General features: G+C 35.0%; 1 long non-coding RNA gene across 1 annotated transcript; it reads left to right on the forward strand.

Moving 5' to 3' along the window:
* Positions 1-12,111: 12,111 nt before the first annotated feature.
* LOC127706391 (uncharacterized) lies at positions 12,112-14,828 on the forward strand. The gene is made up of 3 exons (XR_007984443.1): positions 12,112-12,158; positions 13,377-13,420; positions 14,701-14,828. It is a non-coding gene; the product is annotated as an uncharacterized LOC127706391 (long non-coding RNA).
* The last annotated feature ends 5,684 nt before the right edge of the window (positions 14,829-20,512 follow it).

Below are 20,512 nucleotides of genomic sequence, written 5' to 3' on the forward strand. Positions count from 1 at the left end.
TTTTGCGGTATATATTTGACGGGGCAAAATATTTTTTTACTAAGAATAGCGGCGGGGCAGTAGCTTTTTTAACGAGGAAAACTCATGCAGTTAATGGGGGATCGATGGACTCAACCTCGTTTGTATTCCTCATGTCCATATGGGACTGGGACAATAACTATTTCAACAATTTTTTGTAACAATATTTGTTTCTTATCAAGAGTAGTTTAAGTCCATGTGTATTTTAATTATCAAATCTGATGTAAATGTAGTACAAATGTATATACGAATAGTGTGTATCGAGTATAATTGTAAAGGTCTATGACAATAATTTGAAAAGAAAATGATAATTTCTATCATTGACAATCATGATTTACTGAAAACAATTTTAGAATTTGCATATTTTTAACACAGTAGATCTCCAAATGAATTGAAATTGGGCGTATTGTGAGAACAGTATATAAATGACACAATGGCATACTTTTTATGAAAATCTCAAATCATTTTAAAAAGATATATATGTTCTGAAAGTTGACTATTGGTATCTGAAATTATTTCCCACTGAAATTTTCACCTTTTTTAAAGCATGAAATATGACAGTTATAAATGTACATGAAAAAACAAATTTTGCCATTTGTAAGAACAGTATAAATACAGATAGCGGTCAAGTTTTATGAAAATCCCAGATGATATGAAACAGTTCAAGAAAGTCATCTATATGAATTTCATTCCAACTGAAAAGTCAAATGTTTTTACATATTGATTAAGTTTATAACATTTGAGAGCAAAACATCTTAATGAAAATAAAATTTGCTACTTAGAAGAACAGTATATACTGAAAATAGCTTTAACGTGTTATGAAAATCCCATTTGCTTTGAAAAAGTAAAGGAAATTTTAAGGATGACTGTCTGGTTAATTCTAACACTAATTTCACTTTCAAATTATGATGGATTTATATACACTTCAAATTGATCTAAATAAAATGAATGCAATAAGTTTTTTTTCTTCACTTGTTTTTTTTTTATCTTTTTTTACAATTGGTTTTTCCAATTTCTTCTGCATAAAGCCTTGAACCAACAGTAGTCCCAGATAAAACTAAGGCAGAGCCTATGTTTCACTCCCATGCACCTATTCATCCCCCAACAGGAAAACAAATACAGGATGTGGTGCTTTATTTTGGTTGACACTTCAAAACGCATTTGTTTTTAGTTAAATAATGTAGTTCTTCTTATACAAATATCTAATAGTAAATGGTTATGATAAGTCTAATGAATTTGAGGGTTGTTAGGTTGTTTTTGTAGGGAGCTGCACATATGAGTGTTATTAATGTTAAAGTGTTACTTGGCCTGTCTCGCTGGGCTCCACGGTTACCATAAGGGTTTATACAAGCTAAGCTTGGTGTAAATGTGCCTTTAATTTCCTACTAGGTGTCAATCCCTGCTAATCTCGTCAGATCCTAAATCTATGGCTCCTTGCCTTGCTCGTTCTGCAGTAAGAGAGGAATGCACTTGAAGTAGAGGCTAAGAGTACCAACTGTGACCCTTGTGTCATGTGTCCCTCGGTGCTGTACCAGTAACCTCATGACAGGCTGGGTAAATCCCCTTGTACTACAGGGCAATTACACAACCCTCCACCTTAAAAAGGAGGAACTACAGTTCCGACAAAGAACGACTGTAAAATCTCAAACTCCCCAGTGGAAGACTGGCAGCGTCTTTTATTAACTCAACCATGACACAAGGTATCTAATATATCCACCCCCATAAATCCTGGATATGGGGAAAATTGAACATAATCTTTCCCTAAGGAGAAAAAAATATAATTACCCATGTAAACATAAGCATACAAATGACAATTCAGCTCTGAGCAGCTATCTATCTATTGAGAATCAAACCCCCAACAATTTACACACCAGAGTTGTCACAGGGTTCTAACCTAAACAGGTTCTTCGGCACAATTAACAGCCGAACTCCACGTCGACCATAGCCATATGCTATTCCAACTTATAATGTCCTGGAAACAGGTTTCACAACAAGACGATAAACTGCGTGCTTAACACGTCTAAAATCCCTGACTCTCTGAAACTTTAGCATGCATGTACATGTAGCAACTGTTCAGACCTGAACTGACGAAAACATACTTCAAAATATAACTGCACTTAATAAAACAATTTCAAAGTCCTAATGACAAGTTAATTAATACCGCTCTGAATTTCCAAATGAAACTAACTAATATGTATACCGCTATACATGTACATAATGTTCAACCGACTAAATACTATATGTCTATAATCCCAAAACTGGGAAGGATGTACATGACCATTAATGATATGACTCTTGTCAAAAATCCCACCTATATAGGGCCTCTATATAAGAATATATTTACTATTATATAACAAAGTTTAACTACAATATACATTTTATACAATAGTCATGACACCACTCTTAATTTCGGTGGCAACTACTGAATATATTTGTACACTTAACATGTGAGAGCGTGAAGCAAACAATTAATAAAAATCACATAAAATACAATTATGGTTCACACTCAACACCATACCAATGGCGGTGAATCCCAATCTGGAAAAACTGTTCTGTTTTGACCTCCCTACTACTGACAGCGCCTCACCTCAATATGAGGACGATGACCCAACAGCTCAAAACATACACTGTCATCTAAGACTGTTCCTTCACAGATCAGTGTAACATTCCCACTTTCGGGGAACCGTTCTGTTACCACATCACACAGTTCTGTCATAGAACTTACCTTTGCCATACACTGCAAACCTTCATACTGTATAACACAAGTGTTGGAACTTGAGGGCTCGGGCTGGACTTGAGCTGCGAAGAAGAAGGCTCTACCTGGGATTCAGCTAGTTCTGAAACTTGATGTCCCAGGAGAATTGCGGTTTCATTCACCGGAGTATGGCGTGCATCTGTGTCATTTTCTGCCATACTAGAATGGAATTTTCTCTTTTTGTGTCCGTATAGTCCACGTTCAAATTTTCACTCTCACAGTGAATTTCTTCTTTTTCGTCCATTATTATGGGACATTCTTCTGGTTCAGAACCAACATTATCTTCCTCCCCTTCATTTTGAAGGATTGCTGTTTCATCTTGAATATTTTTATCAAACACCGACCAGAAACTGGCATTCATCTGAGCAAGTTCATCAGGTTCTGGAGGATTCCTAGGATGGCAGTTGAATCCTTGGGCTACCATTTCTTGTTGTTTAGGGGTTAAAAAGTGAGGAACTGAAGTTAGGACTCTCCAGTTGGGTAAACAAGCAGGGTTGTTTACTGGTATCAAAACTCTGTCCACCCATCTCTTTACATACTGAACGTTGGATTTGCATCTGTATCCCTGTAACATGTGTAGAACGGGGTATAAGATTTTTCATTAAGGAAGTTCACAAATTCCTTTGCAGTCACCTTTTCCTGCCTGGTCAACCATTTTCCTATGAGCATAACCACATAAGCTCTATGTTGGTGAAATCTACTGTCCTTCATGAGTGTTCTGGAATGATAGGAAATGATGTTCTTTAAAACAAAGTTGTTTTAAGTCTCGTATATCTACCACTACCGGGCAGTTCTTTACAGGAAATTTACGGTCCCTTTTCCCACTTTTGGGACAAGTATAAAACCCAAGGTTTCTCTTGATTCTACCTTGTTAGTACGGCACTGATCTTTCCTTACATTGAGCAGGTTTTTCTTGTGTTTCTCTCTCATCAGATTCATGGGTAGATGTCGAGGCCATCATGCCCAGGTTGGACTTTACTTGAGGAATGACTATTTTAGAATGAAAATCAGCACTTTGCCTGCTGAGTTGTGTGGCTGTGAACCTCTGTGTTGAATCTTCGGTATTGGGTTTCTCATCAGATGATGAATCTGAGGTGTTCGGTCCATGACAATGTTGATATTTGGTTCATGAGCAGTATTTTCATCTCCTATGACTAGTGGCATGTTCCTGTTCTGTACAGTTATGATTAATTCTCCAATATTCATGACCACTTTGTTTTGTACATGTATGATAAAGTCACATCCAAGGATCATATCACATGAAACTGAAGCTACATACAGTTGTTGATTGAAGTGCAGATCTCCAATCTTGAACTTGGTAGGAGTAGTAAGCCTGTATGGCATTGTCATGTTGGTACCAGCACCGTGCATGGTGTTCTCCCTGATAGCATAGGGCTTAGGCTCCAAAGTGTCAAAAATTGTGTCCTTTAGGATAGTAACTTCAGAACCAGAGTCAACTAGAGCAAGTAATTTCTTTCCTGCTATATCTACTTCAACTCTGAAGAGTTTGGCTGCTCCTAGTGATCTCACTGTACTTATTCCTGACACTATTCAGATTCATAAAAATAATCTTTGTTATTCTCATTAAAAGACACTTGTCAAGATGTTGGCTCTTTTTGCACTGACTGTCGATTTCCTGTATCTTGTAGGTCTGTACATGTACAGTCTTTGATATAATGACCTTGTTTATGACAAGTAAAGCATTAATTATTACAATAACCACGTCTGGTATATCTCCTGTCACCTGAATCATACCTCTGACCACGTCCTCGGCAATATATAACGTCTAGGCGAATAATTGAAAGACCTGTTGTCTTGGTTAGGTGGCCTAGAATTCGGACTGGTTCCTTGTTTGGCTGGTTTTTCCTGAACCAAACTGGTGACTGTTGGAATTATTTTTTCCATATATTCTTCAATCCGTGAGCGACAGTTGTCCATGCTGGATCTTGAGCTTCCTACTCCATGAACCACTGGTGGGTTTGCTGGCTTATTCGAAGGAGACTCATTTGTCATCTTGCCAGTCTTTATAATGGCACAGACGGCCTTTCTCGTGTGCTGACCCATCTTATAATATCCAAGACTGCATCCGTGGTCTTAGGTTTTGATATACAGGCTTCTGTTCCAGCCACTGTATCATTGCAACCCTGACAAAATCTCATGATAGCGTGTTCAGTCATTAGTTGTTCACTATATCTGCTATAGGCTCTAGTTGCGAGAGACAGGACTCTTCCAGACAACTCCTCCAAGGACTCCTTTTCTCCTTGGGCACTTGTCTGGAATTGAACCTGTGAGGTTTCTGGCAGTTCTTGAAAACCAAATATCTTGTTCACATTTGCTCGCTGTTTTGTTATTTTCCAGGAGTAAGGTGTAGCATTCACTGGCTGCGTCTTCTAAACACCAGCATAGCTGTTTTCTTGTTAGTTCGTCTGTTCACTCGGCAATTCTAGCATAGCCAGAAAACTTAGTATTCCAGTTGCCTTCCCCACTATAACGGAGCGTTCTTGGAATCGAGGACAAAAATTGCCTTTTTTCAATTTTCTCTTTCTTTTTCCGACTCTTTCAATGTTGACTGTCTGTCTCAGATTCTGATTGAGACTATCTATCGTAAGGCTTGTACTAGGACTATGTCTACTATGTGCTGGAGAGTTCCTTACACTTCTAACTGGCGAAAAGTCTTGGCTTGAATGATCTAGTTCTATAGTAAGCAGGGACTGACCTTCGCTTATTCCTGGTCTGGCGGTATGATGAAGCATCTGACGTGTCAGAATCACTTCTGCGTTGTCCCTCATAGTAATCACTATTATAGAGATATTCCTTTGGTCTAGCTTACGGTTGGTTGTAATGTGTCTGTTGTGATCCTGATGGCGGAGGTTGCTGCTGTGGCACAGGTAATGCATGTAACTGTGGCTGATAGTTACTCATACCTGGAGGCCTGGAAAGGTTAGGCTGACCCATGTCTGGGTATGTTAAGCCAGACATATGTTGCTGGTTATAGGACTGTAAATTTGTTGGTTCCAGTGGCGGTGGCCCACCTCTAGGAGGCTAGAACATTGATTTTGGGTAGGTGGTTGGGTCCTTGGTACAAAACTGGTTAGTTGGTACCCTGGTTGTTAATAAGAGGGTTGTTGTTGTTGTGGCTGCTGTGGAGGTCAAGAAACCGGCACAGCGGCTCGATTTTGTTGTTGTGCATAGTTGTCGACTCCTAGTTGAAGCTGGTCTAGCCTTTGTTGTAGGCGTTGTACCTGTTGTTGCATTTGCACACTTTTTTGAGCCGGCAACAGAGGTTGTTGAACCTTGTTGACACCTGGTTGTTGGTTGGTGGAACCCATCTGATGCTGTTGTTGTTTGGGTACCTGTTGATGACTCGGTACATAAGTCTGCGTTTGTACAACTGGTAGTTGATACTTGTTGAAGTCCTGCTGTTGACTTAGATGATAAATTGGTTCTTGATGTTCCAACAAGTTAGGGGATACCGGCGGACGGCTTTGAACACCAGATGTCTGTTGTACAGGACTGCTGAAATCTGGTTGACGGTGGTAATCCTCATGTTGAATAAGTGGTGAGAATGGTTGAACACGTTCAACTGTTGGTGTGTCAGGTTTGTATATACCCATATGTTGTTGTAAAGGAATTTCACTTGGTGACGACCTGTGATATGCCTGTGAAGCCTGTTGAAGTTGGCTGGCTACCGGTTGTTCTTCTTGACGGTAGAGGTTTTCATGTTGAACACTTGGTAAAAAGAGGGGAACATGGTCACTTGGCATCTAATCAGTCGTGACAGGTAATTTATGTTGTAGGTGGCTGTTGATGAATGGTTGAGGCCTGTTGATAACCTGTTGACTTCGTTTGTTGAAAACTTGCCACAGGTGGTACTTGTTATTTCTCAACATTTAAATGCCGCTTGTTGTCTTGGCTAGATGTAGTAAGGTCTATAACTTGTTGTTGCTGTAGACTGTCAGCAAAATCCTGTTGTTCTGGTTGATGTCGAACAACCATATTGGTTGGAGGTGAAGGCGTTAGACATTTCCTACTAGATATGTCACTGAAATGGCCAAACTCACAGAGCAAACTTTCTATCTCGCTGGACACCTTCTCTATTTCAGATTTTAAAACTGACTGCATTGCAATTGGTGAGATTGTTCGTCCGAAATCGGGCTGTTCTATAGATTTCAGGTACGGCTTGGATTCATAGGAACCTGTGGGTGTGATCGCTTTAATGGTATGATGTTCCTCAATCCAATTGCTAACTTTTGTTCCAAAATTACACATATCCTCAATTTTTTGTTTGTTCTCCTCCTGTTGATGAACAAGAATAGGTCTGAAATATGGTGTATTTCCATTTGCCTGTGTTCTACCCACATCTGGGTCAGAACATACTCTTCGCAAAGGCGCGTCTCTTATATCCTCAGGTGTATTCGCACACAACGGACTAAAAATAGGCGATGACTGCCTGTCCCTGTCTAATATTGGAATGCTTGGGTGCCCTGCACTAGCACTCTCCCTAGTTGGACTAGACCCAAAATCAATCATGCTGAGAAGACCCTCTGTCACTCTCAGGTAGGGAATTTGTTCTAAAACATCTCTATCAATATGAATTCCCTTGTTCCTCATATCCATAATTCTACTTCCTATGGCATCACCTATGCCAGGCATGCACTTCAAAACTACCTCATGACAGGGGTTGATTTTAATCCTGTGCCCTCCTTCTCTCTCCATAATGACTTTCTAATATTTTTTTAAATTATTCAATTTATTTTACTTTATTTCAAAATAAATTACAAAGCAATATATATTATTCAATGTAACTAAAGCAACAATAAATCTTTATTCAATAAAAAAGTCAATATAAAATCGTATAAGCAGTTATACAATATGCACACAATATCCGCGTTTTTGTTTACATCCGTTACTCTTGAATACAAGATGGCGTCCAAATCTCGCGTCAAAATCCTCGCGTGACCTCACTATCAATATAGCAAACTTTCAAAAAGTTTTTTCCAAGCCATAAAAGTATTCAAATACGTATTTTCACTGGCTTTCACCCAGAAAGTAAACCACCGGACCTGGTATGACTCCCTCAGACGAAATACCAATTGTCAGGATTGACCGTAGGCACTCAAAATTTTGGAGTGATGTCAAGATGGCGTCCAAACCCCTGCAGGACCAATACTTAAACCACCTGCAACTACCAGTAAAGTGTTACTTGGCCTGTCTCGTTGGGCTCTACGGTTACCCCAAGGGTTTATACAGTCAAGCTAAGCTTGGTGTAAATGCGCCTTTACCTTCTTATAGGTTTCAATCCCTACTAATCTCGTCAGATCCTAAATCTATGGCACCTTGCCTTGCTCGTTCCGCAGTAAGAGAGGGATGCAATCGAAGAAGAGGCTGCGAGTACCCAACTGTGACCCTTGTGCCATGTGTCCTTTCGGATCCCTCTGTGCTGTACCAATACCCTCATGAAAGGCTGGGGAAACCCCCTTGTACTACAGGGCAATTACACAACACCGTGAATAGGGAGTTTTGTTTTGACACTTAATTGGTGTAAAATAAGGTTATGAACAAGATTGTATATCTAGAAATATTTTCCTTTGTTTGGTTCTTAGAACAGTATTTCAAAGGAATTTACTAATTTTTTTTGATATTTTTTTTTTTTTGGGGGGGGGGGGAGGGGGGGGGGGGTCTTGGAACAAAGTCAAGACGAGGAAAACATAATTAAAGATTCACCACTGATGATCAAGATGATCAGAAAATAATTTTAATAAAGTCTGAAATTTACTTTGTTCCATCCATGATTCTAAATTAAAACCAGAGAAAATTTAGCTTTTATACTCATATTAATAGTTTGTTATGCATCATACATGTGATTCTTCCGGCGGGAGTCAAAATCTTTCGATTTTTAAGCTCTCTTCCGTCCCTCATGTTAAAAATTTAAATTTTCCGCATTTTTCGAAAATTTATACAATCGATGTCATTCACTTGTGGACCCTAATCAATATCGATTTGTGTCATTAATCAAGGGGATCATTACCAGCAAATTCAATGGACAACTCACTGGCTTCAATTGACAGATTGTGTTTCAAACAAACCGTTAATTAACGTCTATCACCTCAGACCGTGCGAAGGCTGTATAGCCAGTCAAGGTCGTTTAACACTTCCATCATCAACAACAATACTGCGACCATGCAAGACCCTCCTTGAACCCCACTCGTGTAGAATTTCTTTAATTTTTATGATGCAGTGCCATTAACTACAACTTAGTAGTCATTGTTATTATAACTCTATAAATAAAATTTAGACTGAGGGGAGTACAATTCACTATTAATGCAATTGGTTTTGAACTGTTTATATGATGACACTAGAATGTTTTTATTAAATAATTTGATTTTAGTTCAAAAAAGTAAAATCACAAAAATACTGAACTCCGAGGAACATTCAAAAATGAAAGTCCCCAATCAAATGGCAAAATCAAAAGTTCAAACACATCAAACGAATGGATAACAACTGTCATATTCCTGACTTGGTACAGGCATTTTCTTAAGTAGAAAATGGTTGATTGAACCTGGTTTTATAGCTAGCTAAACCTCTCACTTGTATGACAGTCGCATCAAACTCCATTATATTGACAACGATGCGTGAACAAAACAAACAGACACAATAGGTAAAAATGTCAAAAATAGGGGCACAGCAGTCAACATTGTGTTATCATCTTAATCACTATAAAAACAAACAAATGTAACGAAGAAGCACAAAAAGGCATACATCAAATTTAACATCATCATTTTGTTTATATTATACGATTTTATTTATCTATGTAAAATCCACCCATAAAGGATGGAAGGTTTTAAGTACTGGCGTAAAATCACGCGTTTGAAATTCGCACAGCTGGACATAAAATAATTTTGTCGTTCAAAGTATGACGGGATACATAAATACAGAGTCACGTAAACTGGATATCACAAAAAAACAGACTTAACCGTAAAAGTAATATTAATAAATAAAATAATTGTGTGGTTCAAAGTATGACGGGATACATAAGTACAGAGTCACGTCAAATGTATATCACAAAAAAAAACCAGACAAATGTAAAAGTTCTGCATACAAATTTTATCTTGTTAAGAGAATACTAGTACATTAATGGTAATGCTGTAATCTAACAAAAAACGGGGAAATTTTTCAAATCTCCAGTTGTGACAAGACAACTCTGTCACATGTATGATGCATTCAAATAAATTTTAAAATGATAGCACAGAGTGATATATTAAGTATCATGTATCAGGAAAGATGAAACAACATATTGCATACAAAGACTCTTTTAGTGTATTGGGACAAATAAAAAGAATAGAAGATTTGATTACTTGATTAAAATGTTGTTGAATTACATGTACACAAATTAATATAGAATTTAGTGAAAATGAAAATGAAAATGGAACGGCCAATCCCTCTCATAAATAAACAGTCCCTATAAGAATATGTACTGATGATACAATCTGAATACAGTATATTTAGATGCAGGTCCAAATGTATGTTATTGGTGATTTTCTTGTAATTTGACGACCAGTAATGGTTAAAAGAGTAATAACTTGGTTCTGAATACAATCAGAATAGTTTATACATTTATTTAATTTGAAGTATATACACATTTCAGTTAAAATAAATTATCATGTTCAGTTTTGATATATATATGTTTTCTGATTATTTGATAACAGGTCGTTTCTGTAATCAATATTTTTTTACAAGGCAGGGTGATTAACCCTACGCTGAACCCCCTGGGCCCGGATGACCGGCAGCTTTTTTGTAGAGGGTTTCCATCCCTTAGACGATTGCTGTTGCTAACGAGTTCCATCTACCCGGATTTTCTGTCTTGATTTACTTCCATTGCCTTTGATTCAAAAATCCAATCACAAGGCAGTGATACTATTTGACCCATAGCTGGGGCAAGGATAATAAGTGCTAGGGCATGTCCGCACATGCCTACAAACTGCATCTCTGGGCCCTTGCTGCTCCGAGATCCTCCACAGATGACGCCTAGGATAATCTAACCTAGTTAACCGTGTGCTGTCGCGAGGAGGCACTGTAGAAGTCTTGATAACAGGGCAAGAACTGTTTTTTTCAATAAATTGCTGCGGAGCAAGAACTTTTTCTATAATAATTGTAAGGGTGGCAAAAAGATTTTTTAAGTGCTGTACAACAAAATTGGCGGGACACGATAAAGTAAACAACTCACAAAAAAAAATAACAGATAATGTCTTCAAAAATTAAATTAAACAAACAGCAATATAAAACATGGCAGTCTTCAACATTGGTGAAACACCTTTAAAAAATGTCATCATACCACATGTCAGTTTTATTTGAATGATGTATACGTGTCTGGCACATTGGTTTGAAGGATAGTTTATACTGTATGCATTAACATGGGACATCAAATTGTTTTGTTGCAAAATAGAATGGGATATCACTTTTTCTTCACTTGCATAAACATGGGACTTCAAGTTTTTTTTATAGTTCATTTTAGTTTTGCACCGGTCCCATGCCTTGTTAAATTTTGACCGGTCCCCAATTTGTTTATATTACCCCACAGCTGTATTCTGCCGTGCATTGTTGCAGCTTAAGTGATGTCTAGCTGGAAAAAAAATCCACCCCTAAGGACAAATAAAAACTCAATTGTCTTATCGTTTGATCCCGGTCGACCCACTTTTCCGTACTAACTATATTATATTTATATTTATTCCGTATATGAATAATTCTCATTATAGATATATATGAAATAAGGAGATGTTATATGACTGTCAGTGACAAAATTATCAATTTTTAGCAACTATAGGTCACCGTTCGAGCTTTTAACAATGAGCAAAACCCATACAATATAGTAAACTATACAAGGGCTCGACTTGAAAATATGTAAAACCATTCACACGAGAAAATTAGCGGCTTGATTATGATAAGACACTACCACTATATTACAGGCTCCTTACGTTTAGAATGTGGCGGGTTTAAATGTGTTTTGAGAGCCATATTTTAATTTCAAACAAATCTTCCTCACAAAACAAATAAGGTACTCACTTTTTGTATAGTTTGTCATTCTGACCTTTGTATCACAAATATGTATTTTTTTCAAAATCCAAAAAAGAACTACGTCGAAAGAGTATTGTACTGATTTAAATTCTAAATGAGTACTTATAAATAATTCTTATACCAGAAATAACAGACGGTACATGTATGCATGCTATGTCATATTTACAACTAGAAGCCTGAATTCTTAATGTCACAGAAAAAAGAAAAAGTACATTTTTCATTTTGATGAATTTTATCATTTTGTAATAACGTAAGTATTGTTTTGTAGAGGAAACACAAGCAAAACAACCACTGAATGTGGAAGATTCTTCAGGTAATGTGCCAATATGTATTTGTAATTAAAACAGTCATGCATTCAAACAGTCATGCATTCAAACTTTTGTAAAGAAGATCCTAATAAAAATCACAGATGAATAAATCATGTAAAGGATACAAACTGTAACGAAGCATTTTAATTTTCAAAAATACGGATTAGTATATTCCTCTTCCTTTGAAAGGGTTACCAAAATACAAGATATCACCATTTATTTGGAATTTAAATCTTCTTTTTATCAGCAAATAATAATCATATCGCCAATCTGATATATAGGCCAAACATTTATATAAAAAAACAACTATACACAGTTCAATACTTTATGATAAATTTAGCAATGTGAAAAGAACATTTCTATATCTTGCCAATTTAAGCTACTGCGCCACGAGTATTGCAGTTAAATTTCTTAACAGGAATTTGTTACCCGGACTTTTATTATTTTATCCGATTTGATCAATGAGAACTATATGTATTTGCTGAATTAGAAATGCCAACATCTCATACGTAGAACTTTATATTATTCATTTGTGTATAAGAACACTGCACATGTTCCACCACATGATCAATCATACAAATAATGAATTCTTCATAAAATATCAGTTCATTGATGGGATAAAACTGACAATAATCCATCAACGGCCAAGAGACAAGATTCGAAACAACTACATGAATACACGGCTCTGAAAAAAATACACAAAATCATTACCGTATAGTGATATATACTTAACCGTGCCAATTTTACAGCACCAGCTGCGCATTTTAACAATTAATGTCTCTTCAGTGATGCTCGATGTTATAAGACAAAAAAAAAAAAAAAAAAAAACGGCCGGAGGTAATAACATTTAAACGAAATAAAAATAACAACTGATAATGTCGTTCTGCAAAACGTTAAAAAAAATGGAAGCAGACAGATTTTGGACTGAATTGTTTTTGACATAAATCTGTTCAATTTCGTGTTATTGAAGATTGAATCAAAAATGTTATAAAATATATAAATATACATGTAAAATGTACATAATCATGTAAGGTTCCAAAACGATAACATATTGAAAAAGAGAAAGATTTATTTTTCAAAATAGTATTCGATATATGATAGTTAACACGATACCAGTGAACTCATTAGTTGTTTTTACGGGAAAACTTTTTTCATAAATTCCAATTATTGAATGTGATACTAACAATTTTCAAGAATAAGAAATCGCCGTATACTTTTTGTAGAACAAAGGAAACGTGTTACTATATAAATAGTTAACGGAATAGACGTAAGTACATTTGTTTTTACAACATAATTTATCATACGGAAAATTCAAACGCGATGTTAATTATACAAATACATAAAAGGGTGTATGGTTTCTTGTAAAGAATATAACACGTTTTATACATGCATAAGTAAACGTATGTGCCTATCCCAAGTCAGGAGCCTGTAATTCAGTGGTTGTCGTTTGTTTATGTGTTACATATGTGTTATTCGTTCATTTTTTGTACATAAATTAGGCCGTTAAATTTCTCGTTTGAATTGTTTTACATTGTCATTTCGGGGCCTTTTATAGCTGACTGTGCGGTATGGGCTTTGTTCATTGTTGAAGGCCTTACGGTGATCTATAGTTGTTAATTTCTGTGTCATTTGGTCTCTTGTGGAGAGTTGTCTTATTGGCAATCATACCACATCTTCTTTTTTATAATTAATCCATTAAGGCACAACATGTAGTGGTGTAATCAGTTTTACATATTTAAAAAACTTCATTCTATTCTATTAAGACAATATGTCGAGTAATTAAACATTAATTAATAATCTAAACAGCTAGGTTTCCAAATGCATGATCCCTCCCTTAATCATGGAATGGTCACAATATATATGGTCCGAGGTATTTGTAAAATACTAGTAGATAAACATTAAGAAGAAAGAACCATTTTTAACTAAGAGAGACTCAGTTACAATATCAAAAAGTCGAATTTCAATTATTACGAAAAACACTACATATACAAAAAAAAAGTTAACGTGACTTTGTACTTTTAATTTGGAACTTTCAAAATTAATGTCAATTAACCCTGTTTAAAGTCAGCTTTATTAGAGAAACTCGTTTGTGTTGGAATCGCCTTACGTTTGTACTTTTTTTATAGTTTCGTCTACAATACTGCAAATATTTACATTTATTATGAGTCTTATTTATCAAATAAAAAAGTACTTTTAGATAAATACACCCACCATGTGCAATTGATATAATAATAATAAAAATAAGATGTGGTATGATTGCCATTTGGACAACTATCCACCAGATACCAATGGACATGACTGTGAGCAACTATAGGTCACCGTACGGACTTTTGTTAACTTGGGATTATCTACAAAGTTGTATCAGAGTATTTATACGATGTTATTCTGTTTGCATAAGAACTAGCATTTTTGTTATCTTACATGTCTTGATTACATTGCGATCATTTGCTTCATTTCTATGATTTACATTCAATATGTTATGAAAAAAAAAATTGAATTACTTCTTTATTTTGTGATATGTTACTGTCTGCTTTTTATTTCCAACAGGACACATTAGCGTTTATTACGGACTTTGCAAGACCAACGCGAAGTGCATCAAATGACTTAGATTATAAACAAGAAGTAATGGCAAATGGAATGCAAGCACAATTCTTAAAAAAAAAAAAAAAAAACAATAGCACATAAATAGCCTTATAAGGCAGAAATGACATGTAGTTCTAACTTTATTGTTAAAGATATTTAAAACAAAGTAATAATTTACGATTTGGCTTGATAATGTGGTGTTAATATCAACACATATATTACAGAAAATGCTTTATTAACTTGTTTGGCGGATTATAAAACATGAGACTGGTAATTAATTTATACATCTAATGAAGAATGTCGTTATATAAAAATGTCTACAAGACAGAGACATGGTAAAATGATAGTAAATATCATGGTAATCGTTATTTGAATTTGTAATTGAAATTCGGTGAATTCAACCTTGAACAACATGTTATTTTTAAAACAACTATTATTGGAAATGTTCATTGTTTAAGTATGATATGTTCAAGGACTTTCAGCGGCGAAGTTAAGCATCTTAATTTTGCTTTTCATCCCCTTTTACCGTATTGCTTTTATTGCATATAAACATATTTTGCTTTGCGTGTGTGTCCAAAAGTATATCATGGAAATGCAACACAATTGTAATATCTTATAACGAGCGTGCAAAAGAAGCCGAAATAAAAAGACCAGCAAAATCATTGCAAAAAAAAAAAGCACGAAAAGACAAACAACAGTCCACAAAAGACAACATAGTAAACTAAAGACTTAGCAACATCACCAACACCTAAAATCGGGGAATCTCAATTGGTCAGATCATAAGTAACCGTCTTTGTATATTTCTTTTATTCACGATGTGTTGCTTAGGCGTAGAGTTGATTATGTTCAAGTGATACAATTTCCAAATCTTTTTTCTTCAAAACTACTGTTCAATTTAATGGTATGAATTACTGTACGAGACTGTCTTAGACATAGATAAGTGTTCTTTATTTTATTGTATATCGTATTGATCTGAAAGAATTGTGGTCATACTATTTTGGTTCAATTCATTTTCGCTTTTTGATATCAAAGGGGTTCGACTAAAACAGAATATAGTGCATTCTAATTAACTGTGTTAATCATTCGACTGTGCAATATCCATTGAATTACAATACTAGACGTGAAGGTACATGTATCAGACGACCAGTAACATAGTACGAAGGCCATGGTACATGTATAGGACTACTGATAGTATCGTATGAATAAAAACAGTTGGATTACCAAAACAAAACGTAGTTTAAGAGCATTAAAGACAAAGCATTCCGAAATATTTAGTCAAATAAGGCAACGGAAATATTTGCCCGGGGGCATACATGCGTAGTGTTTCGAAGAATTCAACATTTTATAAAACTGTAATTATGTTAACTTCGACAAGTGACGTTTGGAAGAGTTAAGTTAAGTTAAGTCAAATAATTAACCAACGCATAGAAAATGAGTTTATGGACACGTCCATATTCAAAGTATATTTCGGCATCTAATTTAATTTTCAGTGATATCTTATTCACTAAACTTACCATTCACTGGTCTAAATGTCGGCAAATAAACAATTGCCAATTCGTCACCAATATGAAAAATAATCAAAATAACTCTCATAGAAGCGACTGTTCCGGGAGGATTACATTTATTGTTATTACTGTATACCTAACGCGAACATAGTCATTATTGAAAAGAGTATCTACCATGATAGACCATTCAAATCAAACAAGATTTGGATTTTTTTATTGAAATAATAAAAGCTCAAAGATGTATAACTTAAAAGAAATCTGAATAAAATAGTAAGGATGCCAACTAAGAAGAAAAAAAAAAAAAGCCCCCCCCCCCCCCTCTTATGGATCTGCGTCTTCCTTGAATCCAAATCTAGTATTCTTTTCCCTTCACTTATTTTTTTCTTATTAAAAATAAATTGCGTTCCTGCATCAAAACTTGCTTATTTCATTAAAGACTTACACTGATCGTTTTTTGCTTATTTAAGATCCAAGATGGTAGAAGTTCCCCATACTACCTTATGTTCAAAACTTATAATTATGTATGAATGATATATCATATCTCCTTATGAGGTCTTTCCACCTTTCCGTGGAAAGACCTATTGGTTTTCTTCTGATTATTTTTTTTTTCTTCCGCCTAATTTTTTTCTTGCGGTGTATTTTTGTTTCAAAAGATGTCGCTTAGTTTTTTGGTATATGATATCATACAGTCTACACGCTTTTGAAACTGACCCTGTTTAAACGAACACTTTTCTTTGTAAGAGTTATCTCCCCAAACACTGTTTTTCTTGTTATGAGATCTCCTCCGCAACCATAAAAGAAAGCGACAAATTTATTTTTCCAAATTGCTCGTTATATCCTCAGGATGATAGGTTTTATTAAGACCGAAGCTTTACGAAGACTCCATATGAGAGTTATTTCCCCTTTTGTATTTGATATATGTGAAATGTATTTGTAACTGGAAAACCATAAGTGATAGAGGCCTAGGGTCTTTTGATTTGAGGTCCTTAGTCCATAATAATGAAAATAAGGTCAAGGTCAAAGGTCAAGGTCATATTAAAAATTTTGATTTTGGCTTGTTATCACTAATTTTCAGAAATCTTATAAGTTATCAACAAATTTTTTTACAGAATTGTTAGTTGCGACATGTCGTAACACGTAAATTTGAGTTGAAAGGGTACGGAGACATTTAATGGGAGTTTTCTCCCCTTTTATATTAAAAATTACATGTATGGTGATATAACTCATCCATCTTATATAATTGAGACCTAGGGTCTTTTGATTTGAGGCCCTTGTTTCATGACCTTTAAATTAGGGTCAAGGTCAAAGTTTAATTTGACGTTCTATTTTTTTTTTCTTCCGTCTAATTTTTTTCTTGCGGTGTATTTTTGTTTCAAAAGATGTCGCTTAGTTTTTTGGTATATGATGTCATACAGTCTATACGCTTTTGAAACTGATCCTGTTTAAACGAACACTTTTCTTTGTAAGAGTTATCTCCCCACACACTGTTTTTCTTGTTATGAGATCTCCTCCGCAACCGTAAAAGAAAGCGACAAATTTATTTTTCCAAATTGCTCGTTATATCCTCAGGTTGTTAGGTTTTATTTAGACCGAAGCTTTACGAAGAGTCCATATGAGAGTTATTTCCCCTTTTGTATTTGATAAATGTGAAATGTATTTGTAACTGGAAAACCATAAGTGATAGAGGCCTAGGGTCTTTTGATTTGAGGTCATTGGTCCATAAAAATGAAAATGAGGTCAAGGTCAAAGGTCAAGGTCATGTTAAAATTTTTTGATTTTGGCTTGTTATCACTTATTTTCAGAAATCTTATAAGATATCGACAAATTTTTTTACAGAATTGTTAGTTGCGACATGTCGTAACACGTAAATTTGAGTTGAAAGGGTACGGAGACATTTAATGGGAGTTTTCTCCCCTATCATATTCAAAATTACACGTATGGTGATATAACTCATTCATCATATATAATTGAGACCTAGGGTATTTTGATTTGAAGCCCTTGTTTCATGACCTTGAAATTGGGGTCAAGGTCAAAGGTTGATTCGACGTTCTATCTTTTGACCTTTGCTTTTACCTCATATATGTACATGATAAAGCCATGGGACTTTTTGCATTAGGTTGCAAGCCATTTGACCTTGAAAAAGCCAACCGGAAGTGACCTTTTGTAAACCGGAAGTAGCTATTTATTGTACTAAATTAATGTAAAAGTATATAGAACGATATATTTTTGGAATCAGTGTCAAATAAACTATCAAACAATACCGGAATTACATTTTTAAACCGGAAGTCAAAAATTATCTCCCTTATTTATCTTTTTTTTATAGAAACCATATATTTTTTGGAATAAGCGTACATTAAGCTGTCATTTGAAGCTGGAATTGACATTTAAAACCTAATTTTGATGTTTTTCATATCAAAATAGATCCTTACTGGTGGAAAGACCTTCAATTGTTCTCTGAACAATTGGTTTTTAATTATTTCGTGATTCCTTTTTTTACACACACAACGTAAGATTATTAAATACGATAATTAAAAAAATAAAATACTGTGGTGGAATTCAATGCTTTTTAATAATATATTACTGAAAAGTGTTGTTTTTAATATAGTAAATAATAGAGAACATGTTATCTTGTATTTATTTTCAATGCTGAGTTTTTGGCAATACTATTTGTTTGATTTAGTATACATTTTTTTTCTTCAATAATTATGTTTTCGGTAGAAAGGTATTATACAATAATGTCGCTTTATACTCACTTGATTTTTATTATAATTCAAGAAAGATAATGTTTGCTGAAAGTAAATAGATGTTAGCTCTATAGTTTGATTTGTATTAAAAAAAATCATATTATCGAATGTTTTGAACGCAAATTCTTTAATCCAATTAGAATACGTCACTTTACATGTGCTTTCTAATGTTTAGCATTTTTTAAGAGTAAAACAATTAAAAATTGCATACCAATAATAGCTTTAAATTGAATGGTAAAATGTTAACGCAATTGAACAACCCAAATGCAAAACAATTGTCAAAGATACTTAGAACGATATCAGTTCATAAAAGATCTATTTTGTTTCCTTTTTTAACCCAAACTTACTGACATGCAGTAGGCCTTTGAGTGGAGTTTGCATTTACTAAAATTAAAGTTAATCGGACATGTATGTCTTTGTATCGATCGGATGAGTTAATCCCTTTTCAACTGATTTTAATAGTTTGTTTTTATGTTGTGCTGTAACACCACTGTCCCAGGCTAGGGGGTGGGGGTTGAGCGCTCACAAACATGTTTAACCATGCCAAATTCTTTATGTGCATGTCCCGAGTCAGGAGCCTGTAGTTCAGTGGTTGTCGTTTGTGCATGTCTATCATATTTGTTTTTCGTAAATTGTTTTGTTATAAATTAAGCCGTTCATGTCGTGGCCTTTTATAGTCGACTATACGGTATGGCTTTTTTCTCGTTGTTGAAGGCCGTACGGTTGCCTATAATTACTTACATACACTTCATATAGTTGTCTATTTGGCAATCATACCACATCTTCATATTTTTATGTGGATTATAGACACATGTACACACTTTCAGTAGAAGAGGGTTAATAGCTTACCTTAAGGTCTGGGCATATGTTCAACTTTATTATTAAAAGGCATACTTTATGCCTATTGCCAAAGTTTGTAATCGTTTGATTCCGGTCATTCCATTATGCAATACTAAGTTATTTGAAAATATGAAAAAGGAGATGAGGTATAATACAAATCCATTAGTGTCAAACCTGACGTGGAATTAAGCATTTATAGGTCACCTTACGTCATTCAACAATGAGTAAAACCCATGCCGTATAGTCCGCTTTAAAAGGCCCCGACATGACAAAATGTGAAACAATTCAATTCCTAAACCATCGGTCTGATTTATTACGTAACAACAAACACACATAAAATGAACATATATAACAGACAGCAACCAACGACAATCACTGAATAACAGGTCCATTGGGACATGCAAATATAGTATGTGGCGGGGATAAAGATTGTATAAAAAGAAATTGTAAAATGTTAAAGCCATTAAGACATACACATATAGAATGTGGCGAGGTTAAACATGTTGTGAGCGCTGATCACTCAAAAGAAATATTTGTGTCTGGACATAAAGAGTGACAGGTAATGGATGGATAAGTGTCGCATTACAATCAAAACATTCTTCTGTTCAGCCATGTAATTGTTAAGCGAGTTTAAGTTGGAATTTGTTTATACATGGAGGGTTGAAAAAAACTCCAATTAAAGGGTAT

Source organism: Mytilus californianus, unplaced genomic scaffold (assembly GCF_021869535.1).
Source record: "Mytilus californianus isolate M0D057914Y unplaced genomic scaffold, xbMytCali1.0.p SCAF_6, whole genome shotgun sequence".
Classification (NCBI taxonomy): Eukaryota; Metazoa; Mollusca; class Bivalvia; order Mytilida; family Mytilidae; genus Mytilus; species Mytilus californianus.